The sequence below is a fragment of the Lichenostomus cassidix genome, chromosome 2, assembly GCF_008360975.1.
Source record: "Lichenostomus cassidix isolate B80296 chromosome 2, HeHo_3.0, whole genome shotgun sequence".
Taxonomy (NCBI): Eukaryota; Metazoa; Chordata; class Aves; order Passeriformes; family Meliphagidae; genus Lichenostomus; species Lichenostomus cassidix.
Window position 1 is genome coordinate 15,392,851 of NC_139482.1, and position 15,962 is coordinate 15,408,812.

Below are 15,962 nucleotides of genomic sequence, written 5' to 3' on the forward strand. Positions count from 1 at the left end.
TATCTGTTTGTGTGTGTGTTGGTGTTTTTTTTAACAGATGAGTAGGCAAGTTTTCCTAAAATCAGAGTGCTCTTTTAGCTTTAATGTATGTGTGTGTTTTTAAATATAGATGTATTTTTTCTCTTTTGGGTGAAGGACAGACTAGCCTTCGGTTTAATTTGTGCACTAATTGCTTTGTCAGTGTGTGTTGTATTGCTGGGGAGGGGTCAGGCACCGTGGCCACTTCTTGTGTGTATGTTCTATGCCTTTTTTAAATTTGGGATGGGTTTTTTTGTTCTTTGCCCCTTTACTTTTAAATCTGTCATTACGTAGATGCCCCAGAGTAGTCCGTGATGGTTGTCTACCTGAGTTGGTTTCAGATGAAATTTGGTTCACTATCTAACTATAAAACCCATTTACTTGCATGTTAGCTGTTGATAAAACATGAAGAGGTTCAAGCTTGCAGAATGGGGAGCTATTTAATAATTCATAGCTCTAGCTTGTGGGATTTATGTGAAAAGTAGTTCAGTGTTATAATCTGTATTTACAAAACTAAGATGCTAGTAGAACAGGGGCTAGTAGAACACTTTCATTTTGTAGTGGTTTCAAAAATAGTTTCACATGATCTTCTGGGGTAGAACAATTTGCAGGTTTTTTTGTCTATTTGTGCTATGGATTTGCTGTACTAACTACTACAGAAAATTAGTAAATTTTAGTACAAACTTGGGTGTCTTATTTAGCAAGATTGAAAATAACAGTGTAAAATCTTTGCATTTTGGTTGTAGCACACCTGTTGTTTGCGACATGATGCAAAGCTAGTAATATTTGTCAGTATACTTAGTTTGAACATCACAAATGGGAAAATGTTGCTTTTGGAATAGGATTCATCTGTATTAGTGGAGAATGGGCACCTGTAGACAGTGATCAAGTTCAAGAAAAGGCATTTGGAAAAAGTCTTGTCAGTCTTGCTCTGGAGGTGGGATTGATTGTGATTCCACTGACTGCAATGGGAACTTGTTTGTCTCACACCTCACTTCAGGGCCTGTGAAGTTACATGGGATGGCTTCTCCTCTCTGCCATACCAGCACTCATGGATAGAGTGTATGTACTTGGTCCTGAAGGATTTGGAACAGTGTTGAGTGTTCTTGTTTATTATCTTGTGTGAAGTAAACACACAGCTGTTTACTGGCCAGCCTAAGTCAAGACATAACACAGGAGTGTCAGGTAGAGACTACAAAAAATTGTAAGAGGCTGAACAATTTTTAACACTTACTTTAAAAAATGTTTAATATTATGATACCTAATAGACGGGTCACAGAGCATTTTAAAGTTAAATCTTCATAGGTGTTATTTTTTGAGCTTCATATGCATAGGTTCTCTTGCTTCAGTCAGAGCTCGCCTAATTGGCTTGAGGTTTTCCATTGACATGGGATATGTGGGGACTCTTCTAGAAAAATTATTTACATCATAGTCCATGACAGATTTGTAATTTACATTTTTTTTTAAACCACTTCATATACTTGATTTAGTTGAGCGTAGTAAAAAGTATCATATTCCTTTCCCAAAGGCTATCAAATCTTTCTGTCTGTATTCAGAATTAGATCAAAATATTATTTGTAGTATTCTCTTTTTGTTGTTACATGATTATTAATAAGTTGATACAACTTGGATACCCATTCTGATTTGGCATGTCTTTCAATTTCTTTCAAAATCCTCTTCATATTCTGCAAGCTTACATTTTTTTAAAGCCTGTTTTTCCTTATACAGTAAAAGCACTTTAAGCTGAATATCAGCATGGGAGACTCAGTGAATATTTTTTTTTAATATAGTTAGTATTCAGGGCTGAATCATACACTGTCAGGTGTTTGAAAACAAAAAACTAGCAATAATTCTTACATGGTTATGCTGTTCAGTAACAGAAATCCTGCTATACATTTGTACTTCTCACTGCCTCATAGTAAGTGAGATTAATTGCTGTAACTGATGAACCCAAGGTACTTTTTGTTAAATACTGGTCCTTCTTCAAATATTGTTGCTAGCATGAGTGGAATGGATACTCCATTCCGGGGGAGCACAGGGCAAAAGAGGAGCTGCCTTTTTAGTAGAGACCACCATCTGTGGGAAGAGAGAAACACCCTTGTTAGCTTTGTCCGGGTAAAGTGATGTGAGACAGTTCAAACAAAGTAGTTAGAATGGTCATGGTTCCCTGCTGTAAGGTCGACTGAAGCAAGCTGAAAAAAAGAAAACCCAGTCCGTGCTGTCAGTCACAAGGAATGTGGTACTTGATTGCAGCCAGGTTATCTTTAATTGCAGGAGCTCAGGTGCAGCTGGAAGCAGTGTAGCTGCTGCACTACTGCCCTCAGTGAGGGTTGTTTTGCCCTGCCAAGAAGCAGTTGACCCTGTGGACACACTTAAAAAATCTGATATATTCTGGAGTCACTGGACTTGTTGGAAAAGTGTAACCTTATCCTGTTCTTGAAATTCAGTGAATTCTGTGTTTTAGTGACATGTTAGCTATGACTCCATGAGAAGGATATTTATTTAAAATCCTGTTCCCTTTAGTGGTTTTTCTCTGAAGCCTAAAGTGTTCTTACTTTAGATTCAAGTTGTTCAAGTTCAAATACCTGTGACCAAAAATAGAGATGCCCAAGTTCCACTGAAGCCCACAAGCCTGTAAGTTGTTGGTATTCATTGTGTAGTATACCAAGTTCCTGGTCAAATGCAGTCGTAATCCTTCAGTCAAGTTGCAAACTTTGTGGCTCCTCTTATTAGTTTAAGTGATTTTCATGAAGTGTTGCTTGCTCAGTTTGGAATGTACTTTCGGTTTTTTGTTTGTTTGTTTTTTAATGAAGTATTCCATTGAGGCTTCCTGTGGCACTCTGCCATACACATTCATGGTGTGCATGTGAGAATGTTTTCTTTGGAAATGTCAGAAGGAAACTACCTGTACAGCAGCAATTTAACTGAAACAAGATTTGGTTTTATGCCATTCTGGTTTTGCTTTTAAAAGTGTTTAAAAATGACACATATATAAATATATATATTTATATAGGATATATAAACAAGTGCTTCCAGTGAATTGATCACAAAGTACCTTACAAAGAATATCTTTATCCCCCTTGATTGACAGTGACACTTAGTAGTAATCTGTCCCAAATCAGGGACAGATCTGGGAATGGAGGTTTTGCTTTTTCAGCCTCAATTGAATGCTCTGACTTGGACTGGTTCCCAGGGATTCATGTCCTCTTGGGTGTTTTGACATAAACCGACAGGATTATGCATTCTCAACCTGTGTGTTGGGGGAAGGGATAGATATAACTGATTAGAGACACACTCTTTTGCTGTTACTTACTCCACATTGCACACAGCCTGCTGATGATGTTTAACCGTGTTACTTCTTACTCCATGGATATACCCTGCATGACAAAGTATCCCAAATAATGAGCAGCCACTCTCACTTTCCAGACCTGCTCTCTCCAAGCCTCTGCTCATGGGTGTTTGGGACCTGACTTTAGGAGATGGGGCAGAGGAACAGGAAGAACTTTTAATGATAGTTAAAATTCATAGATAGATTCATTACCTTTCAAAGCCTAAACTTTTTCAGAGATCTTGCTTTTATGGACCCTACTGTTTTATCAGGCTGCTTATTACCTCATACTAGTCCATGTAAGACTACCAGGTTTTCTAGACATGGAGGGTCCTTGATGTTTAAAGGTAGTGGGAGGTCTGAATTCTAGTCCATTTATAACAGCATACAGAACACATACAACAGCAGCAGGTTGTGAGGCAACCGTATTCCACCACAGCTTGTTTTGGATTAATGGATTGAAGTAGTATGGCAAGTGAGGAACTCCAGATATCTGCATGGATGGGGCTCTTCTAGAGTGAAAATAAGCTGGCTGGATGAATTCAGATTAAGAACTACTTTAACCTAGGACAGGTGGCACCTGACAGCAGTATTCTTATGTTTCACGTATCAAATATAAATATACACACTCATACATACATTAAAATGTATATATACATATCCTCAGCATTTTAATAAGTATAGAGAGTTCTTGGTAGAAAGCTGTCTAATACTGCAGTATTATCTGCCATTAGAAATGGCAGATAATTTAAACAGGTTGGATATTAACAACTTGTGTAAGGTTGTGTACCCTGTTTTTTCAGTAGCCCCCAGTCTTGCTTTCACATAAGCCATCATTTTTATCACCATCCTCATCTTCCTCCTGCAACAGCTTTTGTAGCCTTTATTTACTAGCTTCTTGCTTACTGTGTTTTTAGTTATTCTAAGCTGCTGACCAGGAACATGCTGGTCTTCTGACATGTGGTGGGTCAGAGATACTTTCGGTATCTTGATATTGTCCAGACAAGTTCTGGCACACTTGGGAAAATTGTTTGCAAAGATAAACAGATTTCATTCAGTTTGATAGCGCCCCAAAAATTATGGTTAGATGGGGTGATAATACTATATTGTAGAGAAACAACAGACACCTGATCTGAGACAAGTTTCAGGTTTTTTCCTAGAAAAAACCCATCCTAAAAAGACATGTAGGTCAAAGTGATGGATGGGAATGTCATCTTCCTGATATGCTATGGAGATTAAAGAACAGAAGTTTGTTTGTCAGTGAGAATAAATGCTGACTTTGCTTATAGTCTTCTGCAGATAAAGGTCTATATGAGATGCTGTAATTTAATTAGCATTAAGGCTATGTTTGGAGTGATATGAGTTTGTTCCAGAAATGTTTACTCTATGTTTGAGAAAAGATTATAACTTGAAACTAGGAAGAGGAAAAGGAGTAGAGTGCTGGATCTTGCAGATAATGATCTCATAGAGGAAGCTGTTACAGGTCACCTGTGCCTTCTTCAAAGCTCTGAGTGTGACCTGTGTTGCAAAATAATAAATATGTGCTAACACAGAGTGGAGTATGGCACAGTAAAGCTACTTGTAGAAAGTTATGTCAAGGCATTGTATGTATTCAGCAATTTTCTTTGCAATCCTGTTCCATGTAACAAACTAATCTATTCCCCACTAAGGTGTGCTAGAGATAAACAATGCAGATGCCTTTTTGTGCAGAGAGGAAGGAGAGGCAATTAAAAGTCTGCATGCTGTGAAATCTCTGAGTACCAATAGTGTCTGCCCAGACCTTTAGAATGTTTTAGGGAACAATTGGGTTTCCTACTGTCTGGGGTGACTGAACGCAAATAGTTTTTGAAAGAGGACAGTAGCTCAGTTCTTTTCACACTGGCTGAAGTCCTGCTGGTTTGCATAAAGGTTTCTATTTTTATTTACTGATAGCAAAGCCTTGGTGACAAAGTGGCTCCTCCAGATCAGACGCTGTTTTATTAGAGCCCATCATTTAATCTCTGACAAAGAAAGGGCAAACTTCTGATAATGTAGTGAAAGAACCTGGGGCAGGGCAGTATCTGGTATTGGCCTCCATCAAAGACAAGGAAAAGCACAAAAGGACAAAATTGCTGGCCATGGTCTGAATCAAATGGGGTTGCCTCAAAAAGTAGCAAGTGAGGGCTTTTCTTTCTTTTAACTTGCTCCTGCCTACATCATTATTGGGCTAAGTAAGAATTTTCTTTGAATAATAATAAATGGGATAATTTGCTTCAAGAAACACTAGTTCCACATGGGAGGCAGCTAAAGCTGCCCCATGGGAGCTTTATTTATTTTCTTCAACAAATTTTCATAATGCAAGTTCTAAAAGCGAGCAGCCATTTTAAGGAAAGGAGAAACAACAAAATGTTGTGTTTGCTTGTTATTCCAGACCTTTTATACTTCAGTAACTTTACTCCTATGTGCAGTTTCTTGGCTGCAAGCACTGCTTGTTCTAAACCTGGATTTTTGGTCTCAAACCTGTTCAGTCTAAAATTCTTCTTTTATTTTAGATAAGATTAGTAAAGCAGTATACATTGTTATTTATATTGTATGTATATTATATACATATTGAATATTACTTATATAAGTATGTTGTTACTTAGGTATGAAATTTATCTATAACTCTTAAGTAAAAGTTCTTTTCTATGGCTTAGTATGCCATGTATTATTTCATGTGTTATCACACCATTGTAGCTGGAGTGAGGCTTGGTTCTCAGACATTAAGATGGCCTTTGAACTTAGATTAGCTGATAAGCATTTTATAGTTTCAGGTGTTGGCAAAGTCAGAAGCAACCAAACATCAGGAATTGTAAGTTGACTTTGTAGATTTAAATTAAAACTTGCATATTGCCTTATATGAAACATGCCTTTGTTTCAAGTAACTTCTGCATCTGGTTGTGTGGTGGGACAGCACAGCCAAATGTTTTAAAGAGGTATCAAAAGCCATAGAACCATTTAAATTGGAAAGAACCTTCCAGATGGTCAAGTCCAACCATTAAGACAGAACTGCCAAGCCCACCACTAAACCATGTCCCTAAGTGCCACATCTGCATGTCTTTTAAATAAATATTAGCTGCTTGAGCTACTTGATGCTACCTCTGCTACATTGGGATTGTTACATTGGGAAGCTATGAGGTAATTTATAGTTAAAATAATCTCATTAGATCGAGCACATACCCCCTTAAACTAACCAAAGAAATTGTGCAGTGTTACTGGATTTCAAAATGTAAACTTCTGATTCTAGTGCTGTGGCCTGTATAAGAGCAAAGAAGGCAACAAAAAATAATTTAAAAATTCTGGAATGAGTTTTGAGATACTACTTAAATTTTAATAGGTACCCAAGGATTTTATACCACAAGACTCAGTGAAAGTTAATAGGTCTTGTACTGTGCTTGCTGTTTGCTCTGGTTTTTAAGATTCAGGATTCTTCATGCATTCTCAAAGGCCTGGCTCCTGAAATCAAGGCATTTTCTTTGTCCTTCTTCCTCCTACCTTCTGAAGTTACATTTCTGTTCCTTGTAAATAAAAGGCTGAAAGCACAAAAGCAACTAGAAAGGCTCAGAAATGCAAATACAAATAATTCTAAATATTTTTCATGATTTCACAAGCCTCACATGTTGTGCTTGGCCTGATGTGTGTCTTTTTCAGTGCCTGAAGATGATTAGGTCAAAGTCCTATTGAAAATTTCACACCATGTTATACTTCAATCAAGTCAGATGCAATGATAGCTTTAAGGAAGGCACTCATAATCCATGGCTATGGGATACGTCCTACTGGCTTCCTGTACATGAATATTTAAATTCCTCTATTAGTACTTTTAGCAACTACACCCAGCTTTCCACAGTCATTAAGGGTTACTCAGAATGGTCAGGGAAGCCCCTTCTGGTCCAGCCTCAACATGATCTGCAGATGTCAGGGAACAAGGTCTGGTTTGGAGACAGAACTCTGGAGCTTCCAGGCCAGCAGAAGCTGGAAGCCCTATGGGATGGCAGGGGAAGGAGGGCTACTGACACTTGGGAAAGAGTGCATGCAGCAGCAGTACATGGCCTGTCTTCTGCCAGAAGTATCAACCTGATGTGATGCTTCCCAGAATCAGGAATGTTAGAGGAACAAGCAATTTCAGGGCTGAAAGAGCGTCCAGGGGATCTCCAAACATCACAATAGATTTATCCCCTGCAAGTGAATACAGGAAAGGTAAATGGGAAGATTACTGAACAGAAGGGTTTTGTAGTGCTTGCAGAGCTTGCTTTGGAGTCTGAAAGGCCAAAAATATGATCATAACATCTAGCTGAAGACTGAAGATGGGATTTAGAAATGGAACAATTTATCAGACTGAAGCTAAAGATAGAAGTAAGTATGCTGTATAAAGGGTAAGATGAAGACATTTTAGTAAAACTAACCCTGAATGAGAGAAAATAAGCAGCTGACAACATCCAGAGGAATTTTCCCGAGAGGAGAACATCAGAAATGCCAGAATCGTCTAATTTTTCAAATTTTTCTGTTAAAACATATAAATTTAGTATCTAACATGAAGAATAATTTATCACAATAGAAATAATGAAATCCTCAGCAAAATGAGCATGAATTTTGATGCCATTCCACAATTATTTTTGACAAATGCTTTTAATTTGGCCCAAACAATAGCAAGGAGGCTTTGTGGGTATCATAATATGCAATCTAGACCTGAATGATTTGTTTCAGTCATCACAGAGAGAGGACAATAGAGGAAACATGACAAAAATATAGAAAACAATGAGTAGGGCTGCACATAATTTTGACTTTCCTATTTTTATAATAAATCTCTTTGTGGTTTGCTTAAAGTCTCAACTCCCAGATTCCTGTAGTAAATAATCTAAGATTTCATTACACAAAAACAAGTTTCTAATTTTAGCGATTGCAAAAAAAAGCTTATACAAAGCAAGAAGAGGAGCCAAAACACATCTTTTTAGGAGACAAATTTGTAAAGTTTTAACTCAAAAAGTAAAATCCACCTTTATTCTCAAAAAAATCCAAAGGCCTAAAGATTTGATATTGCTATTAGAGCTCAGGTCAGTATTTATAGTGTGTTGGTTGCTCAGACAGACATTGCAAAGCCTTGTATCTCATCCTTTTTCTTTCCTTAGCAACATTCTCTCAGAGTCTGGAAAATAACATGCCTCTGCCCTCTGTTTTATGTGCTTTTTCCTGCAGCAGATGCTGCCAAGCCCAGCGTCTGATTTCAGTTCTGATCTGGAATAACTCCAGGGGTGTGCACAAAGCCATCCTGCTTCTTCCCTCCTAACGGGGTGGTGGCAGGGAGGAGACTCCAGACTATTGTTCTCCCTCCTTGTGTCCCTCCTGCAGCAGCAGCCAACATTGTTCCTTTTTATTTACTTCCCCCTCTCTGTAAACCAGCAGGGCTTGCAGCAGAGGGATGCAGCTTTCCTCATTAGAGTAATTAGGCTGATTTATGAGAGAATGGCACAGTGAAGGAGAGCTTTCCTAATACAGTGTTCCCCACGGGAGGCTGGGCACCCACCCAGCTGCTGGCAGTGCAGTGCTGGGCCTCCCTGCCAGCTCGGACTGAGGCCCTCATCAACCTTTAATATCAGTGAAAATGGACAAATGCATGCAATAAACTTTTTTCCTTCTCGTGGTATTCTTCACAAGTTGTACGTTTGAAGTTAATATTAAAAGTCTAATTAAAGTAATAGAGGAGAGGGATCCTTCCTTAGTGTTAATCAAGTGGAAATTTTGGCTTATAAAATACTCCTCAAGCAGGTTTGCTGTCATTGGAACAGCAAGAGCTGGTAGGGCTTTGTTTCTCTCCTGCTCTGTGGAAGTTCTGTGTTACTTTTAAGAAAGGCTGATGTATGATAAGTTAGGAAATTTCCTTCTTCCAGGGAAAATGTTATGAATATCCTTTGTTCATCACATTTCCTTGGTATCTTCATGGCAAAATACAGTGTGTCCCTGGGAAGTCCTGCTGCACTTTGGAAGTCGCATTTAAAATGTACATAGACCTGTTTAAAAACACATTTAAGCCTTTAAAAATGTATTATACAAGCAAACAAAGAAAATATCATGGGCAACTCTGCCTGTTGCTTTTCTGCCAGGCACCAGGATCAAACTTGCAAAAGTTGCCAGCTGCCTGCATTTTCCAGTGCATTATTTGCAACCTTTATGAAAGAAATGTACCCATCACTTGTCTTCACTAACAGGATGGTATTTGTAGTGCCTGAAGGGCAATTAAATAATTTTGTAATCACCTCCAAAGTCTGTAAGGGTATATTTTGCCCAGAGCAGATTGATGGTGCTAGAGGCATGTTCAATAGCCCTTCACATTGCAAACTATGTAAAAATCCTTAGTGAACCCAAGGAACTGCCAGCAGAACCAAGCCAGAGAAGTGAAAACAGTAAAAGAATGTATTGCAGGTTACAAACTGACATGAAAAATCTTACTGCAATTGTAATCACCTCAAAATGCCTCATACCAGGAAAAAGCCCATAAGCATCCAACATTTTCTGCCACCTTCATGTTGTCTCAAATGCTCTCAAAACACTCTCAGCTGGAGTGTATTGCCTCTGTCTTTTGCATACATGGAAAAGCAGTGCAAGCCTGAGTTTCATTCATCCCATTCCCTCATGTAAGGCTTCACTGTATTTTTGGCTTACCAGACTGGCAATTCTGACTGGCACAAAGTTGATCTGTGTGGAAATATACCCTCCTTTTACAGACTTGCATTCCAGAAACCGAGCAAGAACATTCCTCTTCATTTTGTAAGATGGGAGAGAGGTGGGGAGGGCAACCCCTGAGACCTTTACAGCCAGAAGAAAAACTTTGGTGCTTATTGATACCTCATTACTCTGTGTTCATTACAAAACAGCATCTAAAACTGTATCGAAACCACAACTTTATTGCTCAGAGGTCACTGTTTTGAGAGGTAAATATGCAACCTGATTTTTCATGCCTCCAGACACAGTGATATCTCTGATGGTTATGGGGCATTGCCATGGGAAGAGCTCATGGTGTTGCTGTATGCAAGGGCAATCCATGGGGAAGAGACACAGCTATAAAATGGAGAAATGGTTAAAACACTGTGCAGTGTGCCTCTCCTAGACAATCATACTGTACTTGCTTTCCTTCTCAGAATTGCTGCCTTGGGGAGGTACCGAATTACCATTGCTATAAACTGTAATCAAGATCAGATGTGCAAAGAGAAAGGCCTTGCTCAAATATCAAAGGGGTATTAAACTGCCAAAACAGAGCAAGAGAGAGAAATCCTGAGGGAATCAGAGATGTAATTTATGACTGACCTTCATTTTAACTGGGAAACGTGTGCTCTTGAATGGCAATGCTCCCATGAATGCATGTTTTGTTTTGTTTCAGCTTACTGGGAATCTTTGCTGCAGCAGTATTGATCTAAGCTCCCAAACAATGAGGCAGGGACAAGGAATCACATATGCATTCCAGAAACATTTTTCTGCACTAAACCCGTCTCAGCAGTGACAGTGCCAGGCTTTGTCATCCCCTCTGCCACAGCGCTGCCTTCCGGGGCTCACTTCTTTGTGTTTGCATCATCGCTTGCCCAAATGACTCCACATTTTCTGCATTCTCATAACCCAGTTGTCTGGGAAAAAAAGCAAAATAACAACTCTTCAAGGGGATTTTTGCTGCCACAGGAGCAGTTGATGTCTGGATGAGCTCTCAGTCATTCAGAGTCCAAGCAATACCAGGAAAAACATATATTAAATCTTTGCAGTCAAATATAAAACACAGCACCACCATGCCTCAGCTTCCCGCATGCTGCCTCCCTTTTTGAATTTCACAGGGTAACATTTGGGGACCCAAATGCTTAAAAAAAGTTAGACTAAAATTTAGTTCCAAACTTGGCTTTGCAATGGACCCAAACTGCACACCAAACACTGGGGAAATTTAGATCCCCATTTCCATCTGTATTCTGTATTTCATGGCCCAGTTCCAGCCATAGTTTGAAACAAAGATGCTTAGCTGCTGTCAGTTGAAGTACAGTACTGGGTTCCCCTAGCTTCCCATCGGATATGCTGTATTAAAGCAAATACTCATTCACAACATCTCAGAATTATACTCTGAATTCTTTTTATGTTCCAGTTAAACATTTTGATGAAAAAGCATATTTTCTAAATTCTACCTTACAGTGAACTTGAGCTACAAGCAACAGGAGTGCTTAGAAGGAAAGGTGAAAAGAACAAGTTGTGAGGAAAGCCTGTAGAGTTGTCCATTCTGAAGAAACCTCACCAAGGTGTTAGCTAGTTGGAAGTTACACTTCTTGTCTGATAATCAGAAAAAGATATCTGTCATAAATGTCATAACTCCTTCACAGTTTCCCCTCTCAGCTTCCTCTGTGAACAGCTGTCAATATGTGTATGAAACGAAGTAAAAAACCCCCTACAGACAGGTTTGATGGGTGATTTAAACAAAGTGATCTTTTAAATGGAGCTTTTTCAGGTAAACCCCCTTTGGAGTTAATTGGATGAGAGTATTTGGGTTATTTTTCATCACTGCAAGATGTTGTTCTGCCACACAAAATATGTCCATTTTCAGTAAATACAGAGATGTCTGCAGCAAATTAACTTTGGAGTTTTGGAAACACAGATGGTATTTGTTGCACTTTCCCAAAGGGCTACATTTGCTCTAAAGAAAGCAGAGATTTTAGCTATTTTGTTATTTTTAGGGGTTTGTTCATCCCCATAATTTCCACTTCACTAAGAAGAGAGAAAATCTGATTTGCCGTTTATCTTCTACCAAGCAGGCAGATTAAACAATTCATTTTGTCACCCGCGCTGTGTTTCTGCCGCCTCAGGCATTTAATTCCAAGACTCAGTATGTTTGTAAGGGGGGCCAAGAAGATTCTGTACTCGACAGGGAAGTCTCGACGTTCGGCACATCCTGGGTAGACAGAAATCCCCTCGGCACGGTGTTTTTGTGCGCTTTGGCCCGGCCCGCCAGGAGGGGGCGGTCCTGGATTTGGGAAAAGGAACGTGAAACGTTTCATAGCAGCTTTTGCTAGAGCTCATGTTCATGATTGTCTTCATTCTTGGAATTTTCATCCCCATCATGTTGTAAGGCATTTAATTTAGGACACTCCCGGGAGGGCAGAATTCCTGCGACCTTTAGACAGAACGGGCAATGGAAGGGCAGAGCGTGCAGCAGGGCCTGCATCCATCCCACTTCATCACAGGAATTTAAGGGAGAGGGCTAGCTGGGAAGCCAGCTTCTCTTTGCTTCCCTCTAGAGTCGATGGACAGAGCCAGCTCCTCCGAAGAGTAATTCAGCATACACAGCTATCAAAAGTACCCCTCAGTTCATCATCCCCTGCTTCCAGGGGGAAAAGATTCAGATTTTTCAGGCAATAAAACACAACATGTTTTTTGTATATCCTTCACTGTGATGCTTAAGTCATTCAAAGCGAACACTGTGAAGTAAATCACTACTTTTTCACTTATCGTGTTAAAATACACACAAGATGGCTTAAAGATGTAACTTGCCAGTGACCACCTGTTAAGAAGTGAGAGAAACACTCTTGTGGCAGAACTGTCATTGATTGACTGGTAAAACATGCAAATTAATCCAGGGAGGAATTCAGAAACCTCTCAAGTGACAAATTCTTACTGAAAGTAGATCAAGTTCTTCTCTCCTGAATTACACATTTGACTTAACAGTGTTTATAATAAGCAAATGATGAGTTTGAGACAAATATGGGGGCAGAGCAGCAAACTGCTTCTGCTTGGCAGAGCAGCGGGACTTCCCTCCATGCCCTGAAGATTCCTTTGCTGTCTGGGATTCCTCTGGCCTTCCTGATTTGACACTTTCCTTGCTGTTTCTGGGATCATAGAAAACACATGTTAAATATTAATCTTTTACAACTCAGTTCCTGTAATACTGTATATGGCTTTAGGAACATTCATGGCCATAATCCTAACGGTGTTCAGCAGCCCAGTGAAATTGGTCTCTACTGCACAGGAAGTTTTAAAGTCCTGATGGGTGCCTACCTGCATGTGAAGGCACCTAAAATCCTTTCACAGTCTGGTTTTTGCTTTGGCCACTACCTATTTCATTCCTCCATCTGACTGATGACAGTGAAAAAGCATGAGTCAAATCAGGTTTTAAACCTGCAGACAGCCTTACTGCAGTATCTTGTGTTGTTCAAAGGATGGTCTTTTTCCACAGGTCCAGCATTCTTTTTCATTTGAGATTTTTCTACCTGTTATATCTTGTCTTCTTTTGTTATTTCTCTTTCTGAACAAATAAAGAGAACAACTGCTGACTTAGAGTCATTTTTAGTGACATCCTCAAAGAGCGGCATGGCATCCCTCAAATCCTTATCAATAACAACTCAGGGAGGCAATGCAGTAATCCACATGGATAGGAGAGAAAATGAGCTATCCCCAGAGCTGGTCCCAAAAACCATCAGCATCTCCCACTTCCTCCCCTGGAAAGCCACAGAGCAGCAGCTGTGAGACTGGCTGCAAGAACACAACCTACAGCTTCCAGTCAGCAAGAACGGGGCAGATCATCAGAAGTTAAACACAATTCTGAGCCAGTTCAGAAATGCTCTATTAGTGGAGCCTACACTGCAGATTTAGCTGTGAGCACCATTCAGGGGTCACACCAGAGGAGAGGAAGTCATGGACAAAAGGCCACTGCACAGAAATAGTCTAGACTCACATGCAAGTCCAAACATGCACAGAATATTCCATACTTGTTGCATCTGTCCTCTGCCTACCAAGATGGTGAGTTCAGCCACTTCCACATGGTTGCTCTTGAGGCCTCATGACAGTTTGCACAGCAGCCTCATTGTAGGTTCAGGCTTTCTTCCTACAGGCAGCACAACTCCAGGGGGAAGGGGTGGCTTCCAAGACATACTTGTGCCAGGCTTGATCTGTTAGTGCCATGATTTGTTTGGAATGATTGATGTTCACACAAAACTGAGCACTGCTGTCCTTTGTGGAGATGTAAATTACAAACCATTTTTCACTTGCCAGAGAGCTCTTCTGTCATACTGCATGTGACCCACAGTAGCACATACAGACACAAACTTTCTTTCCAAGGCAACTGGCAAGGAGTGCAACATCCTCATCCTGTTGTTCTGGACCTGTCCAGTTGTATCTTACACTTGTAAAACACCTCTTTTACAGATGTTTGCAGCTAAGCCACAAACTTCCATCTCTGCTGTATATCTCCTGCAAAACTGGATGGGTCTTCTGTTGGGTTGATCAGCAGTGTGTGGTGTATCAGGTAACAGTGAACTGCTCAGCAGGAAGGGGCTGTGCATGTTTCAACCCCAGGCAGCTCCCATACCTCCCAGCTGTAGCACAGATTCCCTGCCATGGGAGCAAAGCCATCCCATGTCACAAGGTCTCATCTCTCCTGGTGTCAGATTTCATTGTGTCCCACTGCAGAATAAACTGAAGCACTGCTGGTGTAGACTTGACTCTTGAGGAGGGTGGTTTCCTGTCTGATACTTACCTCGTGGGTAAGGTAAGTGTGCATTTGCCACCAGAAGCATTCATAAGAAAAAGAAAGCAGCACTTGGGCAAAATGACAATGGGAATTCAAAGAGGAAGCAGTCACTATTTGCTCATAACATCTGCAGAGCTTATTTTCTCTTTGTTGCCCAAATCAGGAAAATCTATTACAGTAGTTAGGAAAGGGAAATATTTCTTTCTGTTTCTAAGCATGTGAATCAGACTCCCCACTGGCAAAAGCTGCCCAGCATATTGTGTTCACTGATGTGTAGAGCCTCCAACTGTACACTGCACCAGAAGCAAAATGTGTGGCAGTACAGGAACCTGGGAAAGGGCCTAACAGGACAGGAACCTGAGCTACCTAAGCCCCAGCAAGCCCCTGCTTTGTGTAAGCCTTTGTTTTCCTTTTAAAAAAGGTGAATTGCAACAGTATTTCATTTCCTTTTTTACAAATGAAAGGTTTGGTGTTTTGAGGATGTGGCCAACTTCTGATGAATAATGTTTTGATGATGAGTGCAACCATTTGGGAACTGATAGAGATGGACAGAGAGATGGCAGGTATGGTGTCACGCCCTACTCCTTTCCAGGGAAGCAAGGGAATTTGAACAGAACAAATCTGAACAGAACAAAAATTGGCTGCAGTGACTTGTCAGGACTGCCCATGTTTCCTGGCCGGTTATGAAGGCTCTTGCAGCTCAGTGTGTAGCCACACTGGAATAGTGTTTGATGGAGCTCCAGCCTGTTCATGTCAAATGAGCTCAAGATAAATGCCAGCTCATGACAAGTATGAGTCTTTAATTTACTTCTTCACTTTGAAGTTAGTGGAAAAGACCTTCAAGGGATATTGGCAATTAACAAATTTATGTTAAAAGCATTTTACTTCTACAGCAGCATCTCTAAAGAAGCACTAATTGAAAAGAAGAGGGTTTGGGGTTTTTTTCTTTTCTCCTGGTCACTTCTGAGCATTTATAATATTCTTTCCACTTCCACTGTTTCCACCTTAACTTTGGGGGTTTTTTTGTTCTTGTGGTATGAGTCCATGACAGTAAGTATTGGACATAGCTAGGGGAATCTAAATTCACAGGGAATGCCAAATGAATTTCATATT

The 15,962-nt window shown here is 40.1% G+C and overlaps 1 long non-coding RNA gene across 1 annotated transcript in view; it reads right to left on the bottom strand.

Annotated features, from left to right (window-relative positions):
• Window positions 1-6,550: 6,550 nt before the first annotated feature.
• Window positions 6,551-15,962, bottom strand: part of LOC146440849 (uncharacterized) — a 29,984-nt gene continuing 20,572 nt past the window's right edge. Inside the window, exon 4 of the long non-coding RNA XR_014849698.1 lies at window positions 6,551-6,897. This is a non-coding gene — a long non-coding RNA (uncharacterized LOC146440849). The remainder of the gene's footprint in view (window positions 6,898-15,962) is intronic.